Genomic DNA, 25,646 nt, shown 5'->3' on the forward strand with positions numbered 1-25,646 from the left:
TGGTTTTTGCCCTTCTTGGATCCGCTGGATCATGAGCCTGATTACTTCCACTCATTTCTCTATTCTTGTTAATGGCATTCCCTCCCGCCCCTTCAATCCTTCCAGGGGTATTCGGCAAGGGGATCCCCTCTCCCCCTTTCTCTTCGTCCTTATGGCTGAAGGGTTGGGGCGGCACATCAAGCAAGCCCTTCACTCGCATCAGATCAGAGGCATCTCCGTTCACAACTCCCCTGCCACGTCCCACCAGCAGTTCGTAGATGATACTATGCTTTTTGGTTATCCTTCAGCTCAAGAAGCCCTCCGCCTAAAATCCCTCCTCCAGGACTTTTCGGAAGCCTCAGGCATGCACATCAATTGCTCTAAATCTCAGGTCTTCTTTTTCCATACTCCGCCCTCAGTTAAATCCGCTGTCTCTCGTATCCTGGGCTTCCCCGCGGCTTCCCTGCCTTCCAAATACCTGGGCGCTCCCCTCACAGCCTCAGGCATCAAGCAACCCGCGTGGCGATCCCTTCTTGAGAAACTTGAAAACCGGCTCAATCTCTGGACCTACAGATCTCTTAACTTAGCCAGTCGAATCGTCCTCATCAAATCGGTTTTGCAGGCAATGCCTTTGTACTTATTTTCTATTCTAGCAGCGCCAAAGTGGGTTCTAAAGAGTATAAGAAACCTTCAGCGCAATTTTCTGTGGAGCAGCTCTGCCACCAATCGCAAATGGGCCCTGGTGAAGTGGACCAATGTTTGCATGCCCAAAGACAAGGGAGGCATTGGGTTAAGGGATCCTGAATACAGCAATTCCATCATGAACGCCAAGATCTGGTGGCAATGGATCACTAACCCGGATAAGCCATGGGGAAAAATCTGGACAGCCAAGTATGCGGGAAATCGACCTCAAGAAGAACTCATCAGATTCATTCCTACTGAAAAGGGATCCACAATATGGAACGCAGCCAAGCAACACTATCAGATAATTCAAAAGCATAGCTTCTGGGAAATAAGGAATGGATGCACTGCAAGATTTTGGACTGATGCCTGGAATCAAATGCCTAAACTCAAAAATATTCTTCACCCTTCTCTAATTCCAGATAGGCAGGACCAGCAGCAGGAAAAAGTTCACCAATTCTGGGTGCCGGAGACGGAACATGGATTCCGAAAATGGAAACAGAGCAACCAAATTCTCAATAGTACAGATGCTCGGAAGGAAGAAGAGCTAGGGATCGAGCTAAGGAAAAGAAGTATTAGGCAGGACAATGGTGGGGACATTCTCAGATGGGGATACCTACCCAAGGGATCCTACACTACCTCTGAAGCTTACAAGTTGATATGCAACTTCCCTTCTCCTCCAGACCCTGTTTGGAGCAAGATATGGGAGCTTGGACCCTGGCCGAAAATCTCCTGCTTTCTCTGGTTGGTCGGTCACAAAAAAATCCTCACTTGGGATAAACTTAGAAGGCGGAACTTTCATGGTCCCTCGATCTGTCTCAATTGCTCTCAAAATGAAGAAACTCTCCATCATCTCCTGGATACCTGTCCTCTGGCCAATCATCTCTGGGATAAGGTAAGTTTCAGATGCCAAAAAAGATGTAGAGGGGAGGGTGACATTATCAACTCCTTAAGACAATGGCCAAAGCATCCCTACAAAAGCAAGATTCTCAACCATTTATGGAGTATCATTCCGGGGATCATCCTCTGGAATGTCTGGAAGGAACGAAATCAGCGCATTTTCAAAAACAAGCGATCTCCTTTAGAAGAAACCTGGAGCAGGATTCATAGGAACATTCAAGAGACGATGGCGCTTCAGGTATGGACCAAGGAAGATCTCCCTTCCACTGATAATGAACATAACATTCTAGTTAATTGGCAGCTGCAGTTACCTCAAGATTCTCTCAAGATCAGTACTTCCAATAACAACTGCAAGAACGTCTGCTATTGGAAAGCCCCTCCCAAACACTCATTCAAGCTGAATTTCGATGGGGCTTCCAAAGGCAATCCTGGAGCAGCCGGATACGGAGGCATTCTGAGGGATCATGAAGGCACTCCTATTCAAATTTATTTCGGGAACATAGGGTGGGATACCAACAACTCAGCAGAGTTGGAAGGGCTGTGGCAGGGCCTTTTGCAAGCTGGGAATCTCAACCTTCAGCCCCTGATAGTGGAAGGGGACTCCCAGATCCTCATCAACATGGCGACCCGCATTCAGAATGGCTCGCATGCAAGGAAAGTGGCTCCCAGCTGGAGGCTAGAAGCAAGGTTAAGTGACATAGCACAAAAGCTCAGCAATTTCAGAGCCATCTCCTTCATACACACTAAAAGGGAAGGCAACAAAATTGCGGACCTTCTAGCCAACATTGGAGCAGAGACTGATCATCCCCTTCTATTTGGAGGCACAGATATCATTTCTAACAGGCAACAGCTCCAGGAATGTCAAAGCCTGATCCAAGAAGAGGTTGTCGCCCCGGATGCGGGTGTCATTAAGTCAGCTACAGGTGAGCCACATGCCCAGCACGGGCTGCCACGTGAGGATCAGAGGCCTTCAATGCCCCTCGCCGCCGAGACTGAAGGCCGAGTGAAGCACAAGGGCAGTCTTAATGAGGGCGCGGGAGGCGATGGCAACTCTGCAGAGCGCATTCAAAGCGGACAAGTTCCGAGGGATTCATTATGGTTTTAAGAATGATGGAATGTTGGGGAATGCAGTTCAGTGTGACGAGGAAGATACTCAGAACTCTGAGCGTAGAAGCTGTGACTTGGTTGCTGAAAGCTCGGACGCGGTCCGCTCCTTGCTGGTTTCTTCTGGTCATTGTCTGGGCTCAATTGAGCTCAGCTTCGAATCAATTTGGGGTCAGCAAGCTTCAGGAAGGGAACGCAGCAACAGCAGGTCCTCCTCTGCTCTGGAACAGGAAAAGGAATTGGAGGATTCCATGGTGCGGCTGCGAGAAAGGATGCCTTGCAGAAGAGGCACAGGGCGTGGAGAATCCTCTCGTCCCCCTGCAGCGGATGTCCATCACCATTGTTGCTGCTGCTATTGCTACAGAAGGGCAGGAGCCACCCCAATTCCATCTAGTCAGTTTCTGGAAGCTGGTAGCTCTAATAATGGAGCACCCATGCTCCCAGCGTTTGGTTCTGTCATTTTTACACTGGGTGGCTCCAGGGACAATGCTGGAATCAATGCGCACATCTCAGTGCTTTTCACCAAAATTCCTGAGGAGAATGAGGAAGGACCGCCACTGGTACCTGAAGAGGATCGTTCAGAGAGTAACAAGGGGAAGCGCCCAATGGGGGAGCCATCAAATGCACAGGAGAATTCAGAGAGGGAGCCTCAGCAAACCCCCTTCCGAGCTCGAGAGCAAGAGTTGCCAGCCCCCGCGCAGGATCCCATGGCTATGTGGGATGGCCTCCCAGAGGGTCAAGGATGGAGTAGAATTCTGGAAGAAAAACCAGAAGACTAACGCACAGCGGCGCACCCTCGCTTTGGCTTCCTTCGCTCAGGTCGAGTTTGGGGTCTTGGTTGATATCAGGTTTTCGCCTTTTGTTTTAGTTTGTTTCCTTCCTTTCTATGTCATGGTTACGGCTATTACAGTCTTGCTGGGTTTGGCGTCTTATGTCTGGTATGTGTCTTTTGTATATGCCTGTTTAGTGTCGGTTCTGTGTTATGGTCTCGGCGTCTACAGCCTTTATGGGTTGCATGTTTTTTGTGGGATGCCCCTGCGTGGGCCGTTTTGATTCAACATGAATTATCAACGAGTCATGAATATTGATCTAGTCTGGACAGTTCGCCCTGCGAGGCAAATGTTTGAGAACGATAGAGTCACCCAAGGAGCCACAGTTGGCCCTGGGCAGACAGTCTTTTTTGGATGTAAAGTTCACCTGTGTATAATAATATAAATTAGTTAGTGTTGCTGAGAAAAAAAAAATTCTAGTTTATGGTTATGATATATTTAATTTTGTTGTTTATCTATTCCATAAAATGACCATTATTTGATTGAATAAGTTATTGCACCTATTGGTTAGAATGATATTATTAGAGATAATGGTTATCAATTAACTTTTTCATTAAGCTAATCATTTACCTTCTAATCAAATTCTTTATTCAAATGAAATAAATTACCTAATATGAAGGTTAAAAAAAAACACATATGATATATTTTACATATATTTATCAAGTTATCCTTAACATGGTGATAACAAATTTTGGAAAATTTATTCGGTCGACATTCCATCTAAACAAACAAAGAATCAACACAGCGGCAATGGCCTAAAATTTCATAATATAAAATCCAAAACTTATCACACACCTTGCCAACACTTTAAATTTTAATTTATGTACTCTTTAATTCCACTATACATACATAATATACATAATAATAAAAAACATCAATGATAAAATATAAATATACACTACTTATATTATCACTATCTCAAGTTCATATCTATATCTAACATCTCCTAAATTTCTTTTATTAAAAATCTCTTAATCTATTCAAATATTTACATGAAAAGACATACTTTGCTTATATCCTATTTCCATTAAATTATTATCTATTCTTCAAATGCTTATATCCTATTTCCATTAAATTATTATCTATTCTTCAAATGCTTAAATTCATACTATATAGAACACATACCTTGCTTATATTAAATTGCCATTGACTTATTATTTATAGTATGGGCATATTATTGTTTATAATATTGTTTATCTATATTGTTTATGGGCACTTCCTTCGATGTTCATTGAATTATCGTTTGTAGTAGAGACACTTGTTTCAATGTTTAGATCTCTGGCACATTGGAATATACGTTATCATAGTGCCCTAAATAAGTGGTGGGCAGACAAACAATTAAGTGGTGGCGGTGTGCAATGCCCTAAACAATTGATGCGCAAACAAACGATGAAGTGGTGGACAAAAGAGGTGGGAGGGGTTGATGTAAATGGTGACAACACTTAAACTAGCAATTGTCTCAAAAGGTACAAAGAGAGGCTGATAGAATTATTAAATTGGAATTGTTGAATTTTTCTAGAAGAGTTAATTGATTTGTGGAAAACCTTGTTTTCTTGGACTGGATAATTGTGCAATTACTTTTCAGGAACACATTGAATGTCTTATTTCATTTTAGAATAAGTTAATTACCCAAAATCAAGAGGTTAAGTTAATTACCCAAAATCAAGAAACCTCTATAGATGGCCAAGCATATACGAAAGAAAGGATAGACCAAAAAATAGGACCGAAATAAGCATCCAATTTAATAACAAGCTATTCTAAGCTCTCGAATTAGTTGTCAAAAATAACTATACATGGACTAGAAATTAAGCGAGAACTGAATTGAAAATTGGTAATTATTTCAATAGTAAAAATTATTTAAATAATATAAATATTTCCCTTTTCCTCCCCAAGTCAAATATAGTCGTTTTCTTCTAACCATTAGGATGGCATGTCTTCCTATTTAACTTACTGCCTAGATTTGTTTCTTCATCTTGTCCTGAAGATGAACCACACTGGTTGGTTCGAAACGCATCGACCAAAATCTTCAATGTGATTTCTTCTGAAAATGTTTTATATATTCAAGTATAAAGCTTGTAAAGATGTCCTGTTGAGCCAGAAACACAGAGGATTGAACTCAAGCAGAATCCATATTAACTAAATTACAATATTAACTCTGGACAATTCTAAATTCTAATATGAATACAAAACCCTGAAAACAAAAATTGTACACCGAACAAGAAGGGAGGGAGTTGAGACCAGGGCAGCCAAAAGGGATTCAGCTACCGGTCCAGTCTCCCTCTTAACTAATCCATATAATAGTATTAAAATATACAGGGAAGCATAGAAATGTAAATGTACAAGAAAGCATAGAGATAATCTTAAGATCATAGCCATACACCTTAAGCAACATGGAATCAAAATCTCAGTATATTAGACTGTCACAGCAAATATATGATACTCTCACAGGGCCACATGGCCATTAACCAACTGATATTGATTGAAACCTCAATTGCTAAATTCATTACCATAAGATACTGCCTCCATACCTTTAATGGATGAAATAGAGCAGACAGTTCCAAATCATAGGCAGAGCATCATTGTTCATGTTCTTTCAACTTTCGAGACTCATAAGCAATCACCTTCCCATCTTGTGTTAATACCGCCCCCACACCTTCTATACATGCATCTGTGAAAATGACAAATTCCTTATTTGGGTCAGCAATCCTTAATACGGGGGTAGTGGTTAATAAATGTTTTAACTTCTCGAATCTCTGCTAACATTCATTGGTCCATTTAAACATCCTTCCCTTCTTTTGTAAGGAGGTGATGGGATATGCAATTCGAGAGAAATTCTCAATGAAATGGCTGTAATACCCCGCCAAACCCATAAAGGATGGTATATCAGCCACGTTTTTGGGAACTGGACATTCTATAATAGTCCTGATTTTCTCAGGATTAACATTTATACCTTCAACTGTAATAACATGTCCCAACTACTGAATTTGTTCTTTGTAAAAATCACACTTGCTAAACTTTGCATACAACTGATGATTTCTTTACATTTGTGATACTATCTGTAAGTGTTCCTTATGTTCTTCTACATACTTGGAGTAAATCAAAATATCGTCTATAAATATTAGAACAAATTTATCCAAGAAAGGGTGGAAAATGCCATGCATCAAACTCATGAATGTCACGAGTGTGTTAGTTAATCCAAAAGGTAGGACTACAAATTCATAGTGGTCATACCGATTTCGAAAGGTTGTTTTACAAATATCTTCTTCCTTTACCTGGATCTGATGATATCCCGACCGTAAATCAATCTTGGAGAAGATGGTTGCACCCTTGACCTAATCAAATAGGTCATGAATTTGAGGTAGAGGGTATTTGTTTTTAATAGTTAACTTATTAAGTTTCTTGTAGTCAATACACAATCGCAGTGTACCATCTTTCTTTCTTACAAACAATACTGGATCTCCCCAGGGTGACACACTGGGGCAAATATACCCTTTATTGAGTAATTCCTGCAATTGCATTTTAAGTTCAGTTAACTCTGGAATACTCATACGGTAAGGGGCTTTGGACACTAGTGCTACCCCAGGGATTAATACAATTGTAAAATCAATATCTCGCTTTGGAGGCAACCCTATAATATTTTCAGGAAATACATTTGTAAATTTTTGAATTACCGGTATGTTTTCCAGAGTAGAAATTTTCTCTTTGGAATTGGAATACCCAACTTGGACAACATAAATCATACAACCCTTTCTAATACATTTACTTAGTTGGGAGGCAGTGATGGGACACAACCTCATGAGCTTTTTGACTCCTTGGATTTCTTGCCAAGTACCATCCTCAACAAGGTAATTGATGGTATTGTCCTTACAATTTACTAAGGACCAGTGGCTTTCTGACTAGTCCATTCCAATTAACAAATCATATGAACCTAAAGGTAGTATGTTCATATCTATTTTTGTAAATTGGCCACCTATGTCCACAGAACAATTCAGAACTTTGGCAGTTACGCTTCTCTTAGCTCCTGTAGCCAGTTGTACTAACCAGGGGTTTTTAAATTTATGTGTTTGCAAACAACATCTTTCTACCACTTTGGGACTAACATAACTCAAGCTTGCACTCGAAACTTACCTTCCAATTCTATCATAGTAGGTTGGTAATTAGCTTGTCCTTCTTCCAATGCAGCATTGATCTGGGGCATGCTCCTTGCCACCTCTCCAACCATGGATTCCTCTTGTATATTAGCAACTGGTTCAGGTCAGGTATGTTGAGGATGATTCTTGTAATAATGAGGTTCCCCACAGCCCCATCACTGCAAGGGGGGTTTCTGTCCTTGACTCGGTTTTGAGTTTCTGGATGCTTCCATTAGCTTATTATCTCCTTTCCACCCGATCTTTTGTTGACTCCTTCCAGGTTGTTTACTTGATAAATTCCTTTGTATATTCTTGAAGTTTGTGGGTTTCGTTTCTCAGAAATGATGATAATTCCTTTGTCCTTTCTTTTGAGACCACATTTTTCCCTAATCTCCCTTCTGCTTGACCTGCTGATAACACATTCAAGCCTTTTGAATGGCTTCATCCATAGTCTTAGGACTATCAAACTCTATTATTTCCTTCATATATGTAGGTAAAATACTCAGAAAGAGTTGTACCTTAGATTTCTCCTCTCTGATATATGGCACATACCTTAATAAAGATGTAAATTTTGTCACATATTCGTCCATTGTCAATTGCCCCAAATTCACATCATGAAATTCTTTGGCTTTCTCATCATAGAATCGCTCCGTCGGGTTTTTATTTATGAAATGTTTCTGGAATTCGTCCCATGTTACATCCTGGTCCTCTATTCCATGCACGATTTTAACTTCCTCCCACCATAAGGTGGCCTTACCCTGAAGTTGATAAATGGCCAATCTAGCCTTAAGGTGACTATCATATTCATAAACTTGGAAATATGTGTTCATATTAATAATCCAAGCTTCTGCAACTTCCTCTGCCTCCCCATCGAAGAATGGAGGTTTAATTTTTCTAAATTCTCCTTGCAGTTCCAGTTTTGGTTTCTTGGTCTTCCTAGGTTCGGACACATTACCAGATTCTTCCTCACGGTCCATTCTATTTTTGTCAAATTTTTGGGTATGGATCCCTTCTAGAGTATTTTCACTTGGATGTTGATGTTCTTCTTCATCATAGGTTCTATGCTCAAGACTGGGTCGAGAGGTTCGATGATTCTATTTGTCTGAGAGGCTCTTAAGAATTATTTCCCGCTCTCGCATTAACCTTTCACTATCTGTCCTAAGGTGCACCATTTTAGATTGTAGTTGTTGAATGGTTTCAAGCAACCTATTTTTTTGTTGTTGCTATTCTACACCCAACTGCACTGACAATTTTGGATTCGTTTCAGGGTTCGGCATCGAGCCTGTTCCTCGACCTCCAAATCCTCTTCTCATCGTGGTCTGTCTACCTGCTTACTTCCTTCTCTGTGCACAATTCAAAACATTTACTATTATCATCATTGCCCATTCAGGCCACATTATTGAGAGCTGAGCTCTGATACCACTTGTCACATCCATAAATCAATTACGTTAATCTGCATAAAAGAAATATTATAATTATTACCCTACCTAACACACGTGTCCTTACACCTTACTTAACCGCGGCTTATCAAACATTATTACATAGATTTTTATTGTACATTTTATAATATATAATTCGTAGCACAGAGGTTGACATTGATTACTACATGTAAGTGATTTTCATTCTCGTGGCATTGGCACTTTAACCATTTCATATCCATGTCTTGATTTTTTACGGGTGGCCATCCGGCCCTAGGCTCTGGAATTCTCGGTCGTGATCTGGATTCCTCTCGAACATTGATTTGCTGACTCTAAATCGCACGGTTGGATTTGATCGAGGGTTCCTTTCGGTAACCGCTCGACCTAACCCCGTCCTCAGCATTCCATTTTCATCGCTTGTTCAGGAAGGGTTTCTCTCTGCATATGCTTCCGGCGACAGTGACCCTGTAACACTTCCAGCAACCGATACCACTTGTAGTGTTGACTGTCAAGCTCTTGCTTCGTTTTCCCACCTCTCCGAGGGGTTTTCAACACTGGAAAACAGCCTCACAGGTAAGCGACGACACACATTAATTCGGTTTTGTTATTATTTTTTGTTATGCTTCCCAATTTTCTATGGTTGGGTCTCTAACTTGCCTTTGTCGTGGTTTCTTGCAGGTGGAGGAGCATCGACCTAGTTCTTTATCTTGCATGCAGACTCAGAACAACAGGGTTTTGTCATGGTGGGTAAAATCTTTGTGCGATTTCGGTTTCAATTCTTATTAATATCTTTGGTTGCCAATTAACTAAATCTTGGGCATTCCGGTTTCCCTGGTAGGTTACTCAGTAGCTCGACATGTTGCTTGTTGGTCTCCAACCTCTGTTGCTACCTCAAGGGTGGTACCACAGGTGCATTCCTAGTTATAGGGGTAATGTAATGCTCAAATTAGTCTCGGTGTTATTATTTGTGTTGTTCCGACAACCTAACTTATATTACTATTTTCTTAGGGTTTGAAAGAATGCCTTTCTTTTAAAAGGGGTGATAGCCTCCAATAGTAACTTATTAATGTTTTCCCTCTTTCGTTAATTTTGAGGGCTCCGCTTCTACAGTGCTTAATACATTTAAGCTTATAGTTCTTGTTTTCTGCACTAATGCTTTCCCCAGTTCTTGAATTCGAAATTATGGTAATGAATTTAGCAATTGAGGTTTCAATCGATATCAGTTGGTTAATGGCCATGCGGCCCTGCGAGAGTATCATATATTTTCTATGATAGTCTAATATACTCTGAGATTTTGATTCCATGTTGCTTAAGATGTATGACTATGATCTTAAGATTATCTCAATGCTTTCATGTACATTTACATTTCTATGCTTCCTTGTATATTTTAATACTATTATATGGATTAGTTAAGAGGGAGACCAGACCGGCGACCGAATCCATTTTGGCCACCCTGGTCTCTGTTATATACCTAGGGGGGATAATATGGGGTACAAAGGGAGGTACCCAAGGTAATAATGTAATAATAGGATGGGCCATAGTAATAAATAAGGTGGTTAATCCATATCATGTAAGGGACCACAAGTAGTTAGTAATAATGTAATGGGCCCATGGTATTAGTTCGATGGTATGAGAGAACCATGGTAATGATCCATGGTATTGTATGTATGAGGCCTATATAGAGGCTAGAGAATCCACATTGAGAGGTGTCACGGAATTGTGTCAAAGATTATTGAATGAACAAGCATATGGCTTGTGGAGTGTTCTCCTTCCTTAAGAAGTGAATGTATGGTGTTGCCCTACCTTAAGGGTTTTGATATCAATAAAGTGAAGCATTTCTATATTTGGATCTTATTATTTTTGGGTTTATTTCTATTCTCATATATTTTTGGGTTAGATCTATAACAAGTGGTATCAGAGCACTTTCTTGGGCAAAAAAAGTGGAGATTTTTTTTTTTTTTTTTGCAGGATTTCGGGGGCAGTGAGTTGCAGATCAGATCTGCATGTTTTGGTGTAAGATCTGCAAAATATAATTGTAGATCTGGATTCTATGTGAAAAAATACCCGATTTCAAAAAAAAATCAGTCGAATCGGAGTCCGGATGAAGGAGATATCGTTGATCTAAAAATCAGTGGTGTTGTAGACAATTTTTTGGGGCAGCGAGTTTGTGGTGCAGATCTGGACGTCTTGGTGAAAGATCTATAAAATCCAATTAAAGATCTGGATTCTTTGTGAAAAAATACCCAATTTCAAAAAAAAAATTAGTCAAATCGGAGTCCGGATGAGAGAGATATCGTTGATTTAAAATCAACTCTTTTTTGCAGAAATTTTGGTGACGGCGGGAGTGTTGTAGCGTAGATCTGAAATTCGAGTACCAGGATCAAGATTTCTATCACATAGGTCGATGCAAAATGGTTGTTTCATTTCCAAAAACAGGTCATAATAGGGATTCTGAGCAATATTGACGGAATTGTGGCCATTTCAAATTTTCGCCAATTTTTTTGTGATGGCGGGCCTAGATCAGAGTTTGAGGGACTTGTATAAATTTGATGGCTCTCATCCAGCCAAATGGCTAGCACAAATGGAGAAATGTTTTAGATTGAATTACATCATGGATGATGAGACTCAGCTGAGTGTGGGAAAAATGTACCTGGACAATGAAAGATGGCAATGGTGGCAATGGCATCAACGTTGCTATCGAAGGCCCTTGACTTGGGACATATTCACAAAAGCTCTTATGGACCACTTTGACCGTAAAACTAATCTTGTGGATAAGCTCACACAAACAGACACACAGCCTAGCAAAGATTTTATTTTTATAGGAAAGAAGGAAACCAAGGAACCTAAAAGGTTATTTTCTGCTGGTATCTCCTTATTGCAGGTTCATGGATTGATTCAGAAAGAGAAGATCATTGTTTCTATAAATCCTAGTTGCAAGCATAGTTTCATCAATGTTAATTTGGCAAAAAAATTGCAAATTCTAGCAAAACACACAAGTGGATGATGAGGATGTTCAAGTGTACAAGGATTTGAAGATTTCTATGGACAAGTATGTGTTGCATGGTGATTTTTATACTTCAGAGATGGATAATATGGATGTTGTTTTGGGATACCCTTGGATGGAATCACAGGGTACTATCAATATTAATGTGCAGAAGAAATTCCTGAAGCTTTGGTATAAAAAGAAGAAAATTACATTACAGGATATTTCCATTAATAAACAGGTAGAGTCTAAGGAGGCTGAAGCAGAAGATGTTCCAAGGACTGACATATCAGATGATGAGCTAGTGATGATCGACAATCAAACACAAACAGAGGTTGAAGCAGAAAAGGTTACAGGTGCTGATACATCAGATGAGGGCTCAGTGGTTGAAGTAATATTAGAAGATAAGACACCACAGCAGGCACCACAACATGCACCAGATCACAGTCAGGCTCCAGTAAGGGGTGAATTAGAGAAAAAGACACCATGGGTTAAAACTTCAACATATTATCACCCATATCACCCCGCAAGACAACAACCAAGAAGATGGCAACCAATTAGCCACAGGGACAACAACCCCGCATGATAGATAGAGAGGAGCGAAGATCCACCTACTACACATCAACACAAAAGAGCTGCTACGGTCAACTTCCATCTCAAGCGAGCGAGGCACCAGCAAGATCGAGGGTTCACCTTTCTCTTAGATTGTTAGATGCACATGCATGGTACCAGTGGACTACTCTTTTGCGTAGATCTTATTATTTGTGTTCTTCTCATGTTTCGAGGACAAAACATGCTAAGGGGGTTGGAATGTTATATACCTAAGGGGGATAATATGGGGTACAAAGGGAGGTACCCAAGGTAATAATGTAATAATGGGATGGGTCATAGTAATAAATAAGGTGGTTAACCCATATCATGTAAAGGACCACAAGTAGTTAGTAATAATGTAATGGGCCCATGGTATTAGTTCGATGGTATGAGGGAACCATGGTAATGATCCATGGTATTGTATGTATGAGGCCTATATAGAGGCTAGAGACTCCACATTGAGAGGTGTCAAGGAATTGTGTCAAGGATTATTGAATGAATAGGCATATATGGCTTGTGGAGTGTTCTCCTTCCTTAAGGAGTGAATGTATTGTGTTGCCCTACCTTAAGGGTTTTGATATCAATAAAGTGAAGCATTTCTATATTTGGATCTTATTATTCTTGGGTTTATTTCTATTCTCATATATTTTTGGGTTAAATCTATAACAGTCTCAACTACCTCCCTTCTTGTTCGATGTACAATATGTGTTTTCAGGGTTTTGTATTCATATTAGAATCTGGAACTGTCCAGAGTTAATATTATAATTTAGTTAATCTGGATTCCATTTGAGTTCAATCCTCTGTGTTTCTGGCTCAACAAGACATCTTTACAAGATTTATACTATTGAAATAATTACCAATTTTCAGTTCAGTTCTCGCTTAATTTCCAATCCATGTATAGTTATTTTTGACAACTAATTCGAGAGCTTAGAATAGCTTGTTATTAAATTAGATGCTTATTTCGGTCCTACTGTTTTGGTCTATCCTTTCTTTCCATAGATTGCAACTAAATGTACATCACATATTGATGTATCTTTATGAAATAACAGTAACAAGTAAGACCATAAATTTGACTACTCCATGTAGATTCCATTTTCCATCTACAGGCTACTAAACTTTCTATAATTCTAGTTACAGTATAATCCTTCAGACTAACTACTATTTCCTTGCAACATGACTTTCCACAGTGGTATTGGCTAAACAATAAATAATACAATCATCACATTTCATTCACAGACTATAAGATTTATTTCCTAATTAAGTAAATATATATATATATATATATATATATATATATATATATATATATATTTGCATTGGGGTTGAAAATTGCGATGGCTAGGGTTACAGTGGGAAAGCATTATGCCGCCGCCGCCCAGGAAACCAAGGAACTGAGCCGTAATCGATCAGCGCTGCAAGGGATCAGTGATGCAAAGGATCGATCGGTCCCTTCCCTTACTCGATCCGCAGTTCACATCGACGCAGGAGGATCAGTCAAACAGGGTAAGGCTGCTCGCGATGGAGGGGAGGCTATGCGGCCTGTTGAACTCCTGCCCCCAATCCGACCTTCCCATGCTGATCAATTCAGTTTTCTCAAGCAAATCAATAAGGGAGAGAGCGAATACGCTGAGCCGTGGATTAATGAGATTTCCCAGACGTTGGTCTGCTTAAAGGCTCTTCATTTGCGCAGAATGATCGTTACGGATGTAGATCTCAGGGCTCTGGCTCGCGTCCGCGGCCACATTCTGCAGGTTCCTAAACTGGAGAAGTGCTCGGGGTTTTCGACTCTCAGGCTTCTCGAAGTTGCACGGTCCTACAGATCAGCCATTGATCAATCAGATCGGGCCCTCAATAGACAGATCGGCCAGCCCCTGCTCCCCAACAGTCCATTATTTCAGAGGGCTACCACAGAGTTCACCAGTCAGATTTGCAGAGGAAAGCAGAAGTCTGATCACTCTGCCTCGTTCCAGATCCAGATCGTGCTCCTTTCTGGCAAAACTCTGCTACAATGGGTGAGCTCTTCGGATCTAGTGCAGGACCTCAAGCAAATCCTGGAATTTAGGTTGGGGATTCCCTGTGCATCTCAACGACTCCTCCACGAAGGTAAACAACTTGAGGATCTTTATCCCCTTTCTTTTTACAGCATTAAGAGAAATGCCTCCATCATTTTTACCCTTCGTTTGAGAGGGGGAGCTGTTGGACAGTCATCTTCAGCTGCGACTTTTTCATACAAAGATGCTATCCATGCTCAGTTGCCCAAGAAAACAGATCCACCAGCTCAGGCTCCCAAACCTTTTTTGGTGGACAAACTGGAGGAAACCCCCTCCGTTGAAATAATGCATCCAACGCTGGATGAGCAAATCCAAAAGTATGCAGAGCATGGCATTATTTGTAGGTTTAATGGGCTATGGCCACGCACAACAGATCTCTACCAATGGATTCACTCTAACTGGACCAACAATTGCAAGGTTCTTCTCTGCTCAAAGGGTTTCTTCATTGTAGTGTTTGCTTTCAGTGAGGACTACCAAAAAGCATTAACTGAAGGCCCATGGTTTTGGGGCTCAACAGGTTTATTCCTCACCCCTTGGTTCCCAGATTTCGATCCCTCTACAGCAATCATCACCAAGCTCCCCATCTGGGTCAGACTTCCTAATCTCCCGGCGCATCTATGGCACTTTGCTATATTCCAAGGGATCGGCAATACTTTTGGCCACTTTCTAGCCACAGACACCTCTAGAGGGGAAAAGGGCATATACACCTTTGCCAGAATCTGTGCAGAAATAGACATGAGCAAAGGTCTACCTGATCAGATTAATCTTAAAATTGGACTTCCGTTGGACTCAGACCCTGGATTACGAGAACACAGCCTTTCGCTACCGAAATTGCCATCACACAGGGCACCTTCAGAGCTCTTGTCCCTTGATACCTGCCCAAAAGAAGAAATCCAACCTTAAGCCGAAATCCAAAAGCTGGAAACCTCATGATCCTCCCCCCATGGATGATTTTGATTTCAGCTCAGACGAAGAGGAAGGGGATGCAGAAGGAATGGACGCAAAGCTGGCACAGGACCCACCCTCGACTGGTCCTGAGGAATCTTCAGTCCCACCTAACTCACAGAAAAGAACTCATGAGTCCTCTCCCTCGGATTCAGACAAGGAGACCTCTCCGTCAGCCCAGCTCAGTTTGCAAATCATACCAGCTCAGCAGAGTCAGCTTGGTTGGGTCAAAGTTGGAAAAAAGAAAGGAAAAAAATGCCGAATAGTTGATTCTACCCACGTTGGGTAGAATCCTTTGTTCTGCTCTTGTTACTCTGTTCTTCTTGTTACTTCTTGCTCAGCACTGCTCTCTTCTTGTTTTCTCTTAGGGGCCGAGGTGGATAGTCTATCCTTTCCGGCTGCCTGTTTTCTTGCTTCTCTTGGTTGTAACTTCATATTGTACCATACTTCCTCTTAATAGAATTAGTCTTTACCGAGAAAATATATATATATATATATATATATATATATATATATATATATATATATTTGCACAAATACTTATCTGTAAATTTTCAATCTCTCAAATTCCACAGGGCTGAGACCGTTCCTCCCAATCTTGAGAAGGGAAATTACGTATGCTTCTCCCCCCCGAGCTTCTGCTCCAGACAGTAGATTCAGTTATTGTCTAATGGAAGACCTCAAGACCTTAGTCCAGTTTGTCCTTTCCGGTCTCTATCTAATGGAAGACCTCAAGACCTTAGTCCAGTTTGTCCTTTCCGGTCTCTTAACAAAGTCTGCCCACAAGTCTTCACCAGCTCATGACCACTCTGATTGGTAACATACTTCCTATGTTTCCCAATCCCTCTTTTCTCCCCTTTCTCCACAATGAAAAATAGAACCCATTTCTTTCCACTGAGAATCTCTTTTATCTCCACGGGAGAGGGGTGTAACTATTTCTTCTAATTGTCTAGAGGTTAGAGTTTGTTAACCGGTCTTCCCTCAAGAATTCTGAGATTTCATTATTTAATAAAATAACATTACTTAAATGTTAACACAAGTTCTTCTAATTTCCACATGAAAAATGTAAATGTAATTATTGGTAATTCAGTTGTCACTTAGGGGTGTTACATGGACATTTACCTCATGAACTTTAGTAAAATTACAAAAAATATATCACAAGTATAGTTGATATGCAACTCTTTTAAAGTGTATCATTCATATAAGACAAAATGTACGTACAATTTCAATACACTTCTCTAATACATCATTCTATATCCAGAGAAAAGTTAGTCTATCATTCAAAGATATAATATTCATTACAAAAGGAGAAACTTCTTTTTACACAAAACACTAATTAAAGCCCTAAATGTATTCAAGTTAAACATAGTGAGTTGTTTTAGTTCTAAAAGCGGTAAGCCTAGTGGGCTTAGTAAGAGCAATACTAGTTGAGCATATATGCTCTATGTATTGTTTTGGAGACTTGAACCCACATGCTTTCAAGTCTTTTGATGTAATTTTAGTTCTTTTCACCATCTCAACATCATTTTCCCTTTTTTCCTTCTGCAAAATTTAGAACATAATCAATAAATATGCAAATTGATATCAACATATCAAAAAATTGGATCAATAAAATTCAAAATGGTTGGATATAATGAATAGATGGTAACCATGCAAAATGGAAGAATACACAATGCATTGAAAAACTATGTAATTATAATGTATAATAAAGTATATGTCAATGTATTATGAGCTATGGTATAGGGTATACAACTTACCTCTTGGATATAATGAATAGATGGTGACCATGCAAAATGGAAGAATACACAATGCATTGAAAAACTATGTAATTATAATGCATAATAAAGTATATGTCAATTATGAGCTATGGCATAAGGTATACAACTTACCTCTCCTAAGTCCCCTTGAAGAGGAGTTGAACGTTGTAATGGTTGAAAACAATGTAATGGTTGCAAACAATGTGGCTTTGGCTGCATCCCTTGCTAGCTATCTATTATATGTGGATGGCTTTGAGGAGATGCATATTCCTTATTCTAGACACAAAATAGTAAATAGATATATAATTATGAATCTCAAACCAAATTAGATGTAAAAGCTAATTAACATTCATAAAGAATTATTTAAATATATACTTCATCCATCTCACTTACATTCTTTTCAAGACTCGATGGCTTTAAGGAGATGCATATTCCTTATTCTAGACACAAAATAGTAAATAGATATATAATTATGAATCTCAAACCAAATTAGATGTAAAAGCTAATTAACATTCATAAAGAATTATTTAAATATATACTTCATCCATCTCACTTACATTCTTTTCAAGACCATGACCATGTTCTGGGGTTTCAAAGGATTGTAATGGTTCCAAAAACAATACCTACTTCCATTCTCCTTCTTATTAAAAAATACCTACATCAATTATAAATAATAAAAAAATTGGACAACAAAGTGTCTCTACTAAGCTAAAAAGATTGCAAATCTAGATCTCCAAATATATGAAAAATAAAAAGTTGAATCAAAAGACAATTAACAAATTTTGAGTAAGATATTTTGTTTTAATTTCATTAAACAATGAATCTTCTCCTCATGCTACTTATAGATATAGCCTCTATAATAGTTCTTCTTATGGAAAACGGCTTATCAACATACATCATTATTATTTTGGATAATTTGGTAATATAGACAAAAGCTATATAACTATGCTCCCACTAACAAATTAAAAGACAGAAAAATGCATCATTTTAATTAATTAACATTCACAAAACTAAAAATAGTATATCCAACTTTTATATATATATATATATATATATATATATATATATATAATTAATTAATTTAAAATTATATAAAATATTACCTAAAATTTTTTAGAATTAATGTGTTAAGTTTATAAAATTTTATTTGAATTTCATTTATATACTCAGTTAAAAAAAAAGAAAGAAAAATTACTATTATACTATACATTTGTTGAGTTAAGAAATAAAAAATATATATAATATAAATATTATAAAATTAATAACAAGTATAATGAAAAAAAGTTATAAAAAAATATTATAGATTCAATTTAAATATAAAAAATACAATTTAAAAAAAAATCGTATAAATGCCTCTCTTACTTCACAAAAAACAAAAACATCGATCACCTCACAACAAAACCAGAACACATTTATCACTTTAAAACCCCTCATTTTAGTTTAATACTGGAAATTTGCCATATAATTGAGGATTAATATTACGTTTTAATTTCCAAATATGAAAACATGTTATAACGTCTGAATTTTTTATAATGTTGAGGATTTAAGATTATAAAGGTAAGTTTTCTGAATTTTGATTCCATTAAATGATTTAAATTAAATATTAAATATTAATCCACCGTTTATTAACTTAGTGACGGGAAATGCATATGCATGTAATCCAGAATCAGACAGAAAAAAGATTATATTCAAGACGCATTAGGTATGAAAATAACACTTGAGAAGGTAGCTATGAAAATCACACGCCAAATATAGCGAGGTTAACAACAATTAATTTCCTTAATATTGAGAAACGTGAACTCTTACCTGTATTTAATCAGATCATTATATGATTTGTTGGGAGGAATGCACACAGTTGAACATAGCATTATTAGATAAAATTCAAGGTCGTACTAGGCACCCTGCTACAATTTTTTTTCAACCCCGCAGAACAATATTTCCCCTGTGGCTAACCCAGCTGCAACATTTTTTTCACATCGTTTCCACCAACTCCTCGACACACGCGACCCACCTTCATGAAAACACCTTGAGATGTGCAGGGTACCACCATGCGTCTCCAAACATGTAGGTACTATTTATGTTCGGTGGCTTCGGCAGTGGATGCGAATACAATATTGGCTTAGAAAATGCGGTGAAACTGTGCAGCGAAGATCAATAGTTTTTTATAGAGCAGGCGCGGTGCAAGTAATTCCATTTTTGAATTTTTTTCCGAAGAGCAGGACGAACCAGACTGTTATACTTCCCCAATACATGGGAATCTGGAACCTGGAGCAGCCGTTGGTGTTCCGGCTTGGCATTGGCTAGTCGTGAAGGTAAGGCAAGCTACACATTTCGATTTTCTGAAACACAATTTGCAGGGTGATCGGCGCAGATTTCTAAATTTTCATGCTGCCCTCCCTCTTATATTTCATTTCAAATTTTGAAATTTCCCGCTTGGCTAGCCCAGTCTGAAATATATGTCCCACCAACTACATTTACTGCATTAACTACGTACGTCAGAACAGTTAAGTCAGATTGGTCTGGCCTGAGGACGTCGGAAAAGTTGAGTCAGATTGGTCTAGCCTGAGGACGTCGGAAAGATGGAGCTATAGGATGTATGGGCAGGAGTTAAATTTGATGGGTGACTGTACCCATTAAGGAAATTTTTTATGACGTTTTTATTTTTAAACTATCTATCATATGACTTTTAAAATTTATTTGTACAAGTTTCATTTAATTTCAAATTGTACTCATAATTGTTCAAATTTTCCTTTCTTTGTTGTACCATTCGGCTCAAGTCTGATTGCTACACTTTGTTTTGAGACCTGCTAATCAAATTTTTCCGCAAATTTTCCAGATTGTTCAAATGTTCTGAGTTTTTTTTTGTTTAAAATGGAAATAGTGATAAAATAGATGGGAAATATATATAGAAACAACAAAAAATAATATTATGAAGTGAAAAAATATATATTCATAATCACTGTCACATGAAAATAATGAATGTTAATATTGTTGCAACAAATTTGACAAAAATAATTCACTCACTCAAAAGAAGAAAAAATAGTTTTGTTTGTAAATTTGAAGAATAGAAGATTTTTTTTTCGCAAAAATTAGCAGAAAGGTGAACAACATTTAAATTTTTCCAGTTTTTGATAGTAAATTTTAAAAAAATATTAGCTTATGTTTATGGAAAAATGGAAGAAAATGACCAAAATGGCGAATATATCTAATACAATTCCATAGTAAATTAAGGATTTGATAGTAAATTAGAAACATATTAAACAAACTTTGCCGAAAAATTGGAAAAAAATAGCTAAAGAGTAAATATTGGTTCTTAAATTGTTAGTTGGCTATATCAAAAGTCAGTGAAACAATCAGATACTAAATTAGAAGAATATTAGCCATTTTTTCAAGAGAAGTGAATATGACTGCCAAATTTTTTCATGGCTTGAAAGATCAAAAGCTGAGGGCAGATGTTCTGAAAAGCCAAACAGGGTTTCAGCAGCTCACGGACTTTGGACGCATAATCTATTTTAAGCTTTAGCTTTCAAGTTGTAAGTATTATATGGAATGGAAGATGCCAAAGGCACCCTACATTGAACAGTCTTCATCACTAATGTGCCACTTACCTTCTTTAAACTATGAATGTAACTCTAGATGTGGCGTGGCCCACACATCAGCCTAAACAAATGGCAATATCTCCGAATATGTATGTCTATATTTGAATATAATAAAAATATACTGCTTTTTTTTCGTGCTGAAAACAAAAAAAAAAACTATGAATGTAACTCAACTTTGTCTGCCGAGTCCATTAATTCCATCAAACTTATCATATCTTTTAGATTTTAACCAGAATCAGAACATATATACGTCATTGTGACTTTGGACACTCGCGTCCTCAGGCAACCAATTGGCTCACGGATTTTTCCTTTTCTCATGTTTTTCATACTTTTCCTTTTATCATGAAATGGGCAGTACTGGTTTACTAGTAGAAAATGTTTTGCATAGTCTTCAAGTTTAATTCTGTAACATATACTTTTCCTTTTATCATGAAATGGGCAGTACTGGTTTACTAGTAGAAAATGTTTTGCATAGTCTTCAAGTTTAATTCTGTAACATAAATTGAAATTTGCCGTCCACAAATCAGTCTAGGTTTAAAATAATGTTTACCACTTCATATCAATTTATGTGTTTTACTTGTGCACGCATAAAAGATGGACTCAAACTGCCAGTAACATCGAGAGCTTTCTCAGATAAAAAGAAACAGCATCCCAACAACTCCAACCAATGGAGGCATTTCTGTTTTGAAAATCAGAGGAAGTATCTAGTCATACTCCAACGATTGAGTAATTAGATTGTAAATTATAACAAACCTAGCTTCTAGTTTAAGGTGGCTGTAGATTTGAAGATTTGAAGTTGAATCTTTGCAACATGCAATCCACACGGCAAACGAAAAAGGAGTAAATGAATGTTTCTGGTCATATTTTATGAATAGGACGCAAATCTCTGTCATATGGTGGTCACTTCTACAATGGCAATGGTTTGTTATTATACCCAGAATTCTATAGAAAGAGCCGTAGCAAACTTACAATACATAGCCAAGTATACACAGCGACATCCGAAGTATACAGAGCAACAAATGAATATACAGCCAAGTTGAAGTGTGTATATATATAAATAAATTGGGTATAGCTAATTATGGTTTGAGATCTAACCTGATCGCTTTTTGCACAATGAGATCATCAGGATTCAGGGGGATTGAAGAAGGCATTTATGTGGTGTCCTCCTCCTGCTACTCTGACTGAAACCCATGATTGTGGATATGCTGGTTTTGATATCCCTCTCAAATGTCTATTTGACCCATTTACACCAATTCTCTGCACAAACGGGGCTAAATTCGAAGTTCCAGTGGGTTTTTCTTATGCCCTGCTCCTGAGTCCTCACCAAAGTCACCGACTTGCAAAAATCACCATAAATTAGGTAGCTGCAGTGGGTAGCTGGGAATTAATTACCGTTAGTACCATAGCATTTACGGTTTTACCTGTTGAAAATTAAAAACTGATATAATATCAGTGATATTTATAAATATGACTTAGAAACTAATACGGCCCTGGCACTTTATTTCTGCTGCTGCGCGGCGCATGTGTATGCGATTCAGTGAATAAAATATCCGACTTTATGCTAGCATGTATATACATAATGTGTATATGTTGTAGCCTACCTCGAGTTCCTCGGCTACTTTCATCCTATAATCTTTACGTTTTAACTCACTTGGTGTTTGGCTGTGCAAATGTATCAATGCCGACGAGTTGTCAAATTTGTCTTATATTTTTGTTGATGGTTAGAATTCCATGTCACAGCGATAGGGAAATTGATCTTTTTGATTTCAATTAAAAAAAAAAAATTAATACTAATATCAAATTTGGAATGGTAATAAAAATATTAAGGACACTGATCAAATTTATAAAACTTTTAATCTTTTCGGTAACAAACTACCGAAGCATGACAAATTGACAAACATATACACAATGTGTATATTCCTATTCCACAAATAAGTGTTGCGGTAGCGTTCCATTTGGGCGTCCTCCATACGTAGGAGTCGCATTCATATTAAAAAGCCATTCCCAACATGCGTATCACTGCATACATCCGACCTCTGGCCTCCTAAACAGTTGAATTCTATATTACCATATTATTATGAAGAAGTGTTGAATTTAATGACACCCACTTTTACTTGGAATTTAACGACACCCATTACGCATATACCTACAAACATTGATTGATTCGCTTCTCTTTCTCCGGCTGACATGCATGTGATAGTCATGAGACTGCATCCTTATCTTCTTGATCTATGCCTGCAATTATTAGTGCCACAAATTTACAATTCTTCTTCTGTCTCTATCCGGGGACGCTGACACTTGTGCTTCAAGGATCTTCTCTCTTGGCACATGGCTTCTCATACACCACGCTTGGGCACGGATTTTCACAATAGTGGAATCGATCAGTAGCAGCATGCAGGAATCGCCAAGTTTACTTAAGTTGTCTTCGATTTCGTCGTCAATCTTCATCGCAATCTCTATGATCAGCATCTTAGTGACTACACTGTTGGGGATTTTTCTATCAAAATCCCAAAAACACAATATAACATCACAGAACAGAGAACAATGCTCTGTTCTTCACACACAAGATCTTTAACACAGCGGAAGTTTTTAAAAGATTGTTTCTGAGAACAGAGTATAACATGCATAAACAGGGATCTGTATTCATTAAAAAAAATGAAAAGCCTGATACAATATTCTTCCTCTTTTGCTCAGAGGGATTCACCAAAAGAAAACACACACACACTCTACATTACAGTCTACGCTGCTGCGTAAAACATTCACTTGCGCTGCTGCGCTACGCCTGTGTCACACACTCTCACACCTAAAACTACAATGCACACTTCTAACTTACATACAAAATCTGAATAGTTTTGATGAACAAAAATGGAGTCCCATACTGGGAACTGCTCGAGGCTGTCCTTCTCGTCCTTGGCTGAAAAGAGCATTAACTGTGGTCGTTGGAAATTCAATGTGCAGGAGCTTGAACGCAACCTGCTTCCGTCTCGGCCATGCTGTAAATTGAAAGCTTCAGCCTACTATGTTGTATTGTTCCATGCTCACTTTAACTGCCTCCGCGCCAATTCTCTGTTTCTCCGTATATTTTAAAATATATGAGCAGCACTTCTAAACTCATAAAATTTCCGTTTGACGGACTTCAAATGTTAAACCAATATGCTTTGGGAACCCATCGGGTCCGGGCTTCATCGCATGGCGCTTATATAAAAATGGTTGTGTACCCATGGTTTCCCCGATTGCGATATGCCGATCGCACTATGTGCCGATACCTCCGATCATATATATATATATACCTGAAATACATTAAAATGCCCTGAGCGCGGACTTGAAAATTTATCAAAAACTATTTATAATGTTGTCGGGTCCGCTCCATCGCATCGCAACATTACTCATGTTAAAAGCCCCGACCTTATGACATTGCCGATAGCGATGTGCCGATGCGATATCGGCGATCGCTCATCGCACAATAACAAAACCACTTTGTAAGTCCTCCGCTGCGACTTCGCCGATGTGATATCGACGATATTTCATATCGCTGCCGCTGCCTGCCTCCGATGCTCCAACCCGCCGATATGCTGACTTGTCGATACGCCGATACGATCTAGACCGTTGATCGGTTAGATCTGACAGCTAAGGTTAAAGCGGATCTTTAAGCCTGCAAATTTATTTTTGAAGCGATTTTTCTCCCGATCCTTGGTGAAACGCACGGTTTATTGTCCTCATGCTGCCGCATGGCTCAACTATTGCACAGTTGAAATTATATTTTCAACACTCCCCTTTAATTTCAACTGTTGGGAATTCAATCATACCCAAACACTTTCTCAAAAATTCAAAGCTTTTCTGATCCAAAGGCTTTGTCAAAATATCTGCTACCTGTTCCTGAGTCCTGCAATGTTGCAAACTAATTTCTCCATTGCTTACCAATTCTCTGATATAATGAAACCTTGTATCAATGTGTTTCGTTCGTTTGTGAAACACAGAATTCTTGGACAGGGCAATAGCTGAGCTATTGTCACAATAAATCACTGTTGCTTTTGCCTGCTCTTGGCCTAAGCTCCTCAACATTCTTCTCATCCACACCGCTTGACATGTCGCTGCTGTAGCTGCCACGTACTCTGCTTCTGCTGTAGACAACGCCACAATTGGCTGTTTCTTGGAAGCCCATGAAATGGCTCCTGAACCCATATGAAAAACATAACCGGAAGTGCTTTTCCGATCATCCACACTTCCAGCCCAATCGCTATCAGTATATCCAACCAAATCTGAGCTTTCTGAAAAAGTATATAAGATGCCAAATCTTTTTGTACCTTTGACATACCTCAGAATTCTCTTTGCTGCCTGCCAATGTGCCTCCTTTGGCCTCTCCATGAATCTGGAAATTAAACTAACAGCATACATAATGTCAGGCCTAGTTGCTGTTAAGTACATAAGGCTGCCAACTATGCTCTTATACAAGCTAGGATCAAAATCCTTGCTGCTGTCCTCTTTGCTGAGTTTTAATCCCATTACCGTGGGAGTGATTGCTGCTTTGCATTCTTGCATGTGGAATCTTTCCAATACTTCATTTACATATCTTGCTTGAGTGATAAAAATTCCTTTTTCATTTTGATCTACTTCTATTCCTAAGAAGTATCTCAACAAACCCATGTCAGTCATCTCAAATTCTTTTTTCATGACTGAT

The 25,646-nt window shown here is 38.5% G+C and overlaps 1 long non-coding RNA gene across 1 annotated transcript; it reads right to left on the reverse strand.

Annotated features, from left to right (window-relative positions):
• Positions 1-17,762: 17,762 nt before the first annotated feature.
• On the reverse strand, positions 17,763-22,133 carry LOC149234534 (uncharacterized). The gene is made up of 3 exons (XR_016268220.1): positions 22,064-22,133; positions 17,927-18,024; positions 17,763-17,809 (listed from the first exon to the last, which is right to left on the reverse strand). It is a non-coding gene; the product is annotated as an uncharacterized LOC149234534 (long non-coding RNA).
• Between the last annotated feature and the right edge of the window lie 3,513 nt (positions 22,134-25,646).

This window comes from Pinus tabuliformis, chromosome 8, assembly GCF_031772625.1.
Source record: "Pinus tabuliformis cultivar Carrire ecotype Pingquan chromosome 8, CPIR1, whole genome shotgun sequence".
Taxonomy (NCBI): domain Eukaryota; kingdom Viridiplantae; phylum Streptophyta; class Pinopsida; order Pinales; family Pinaceae; genus Pinus; species Pinus tabuliformis.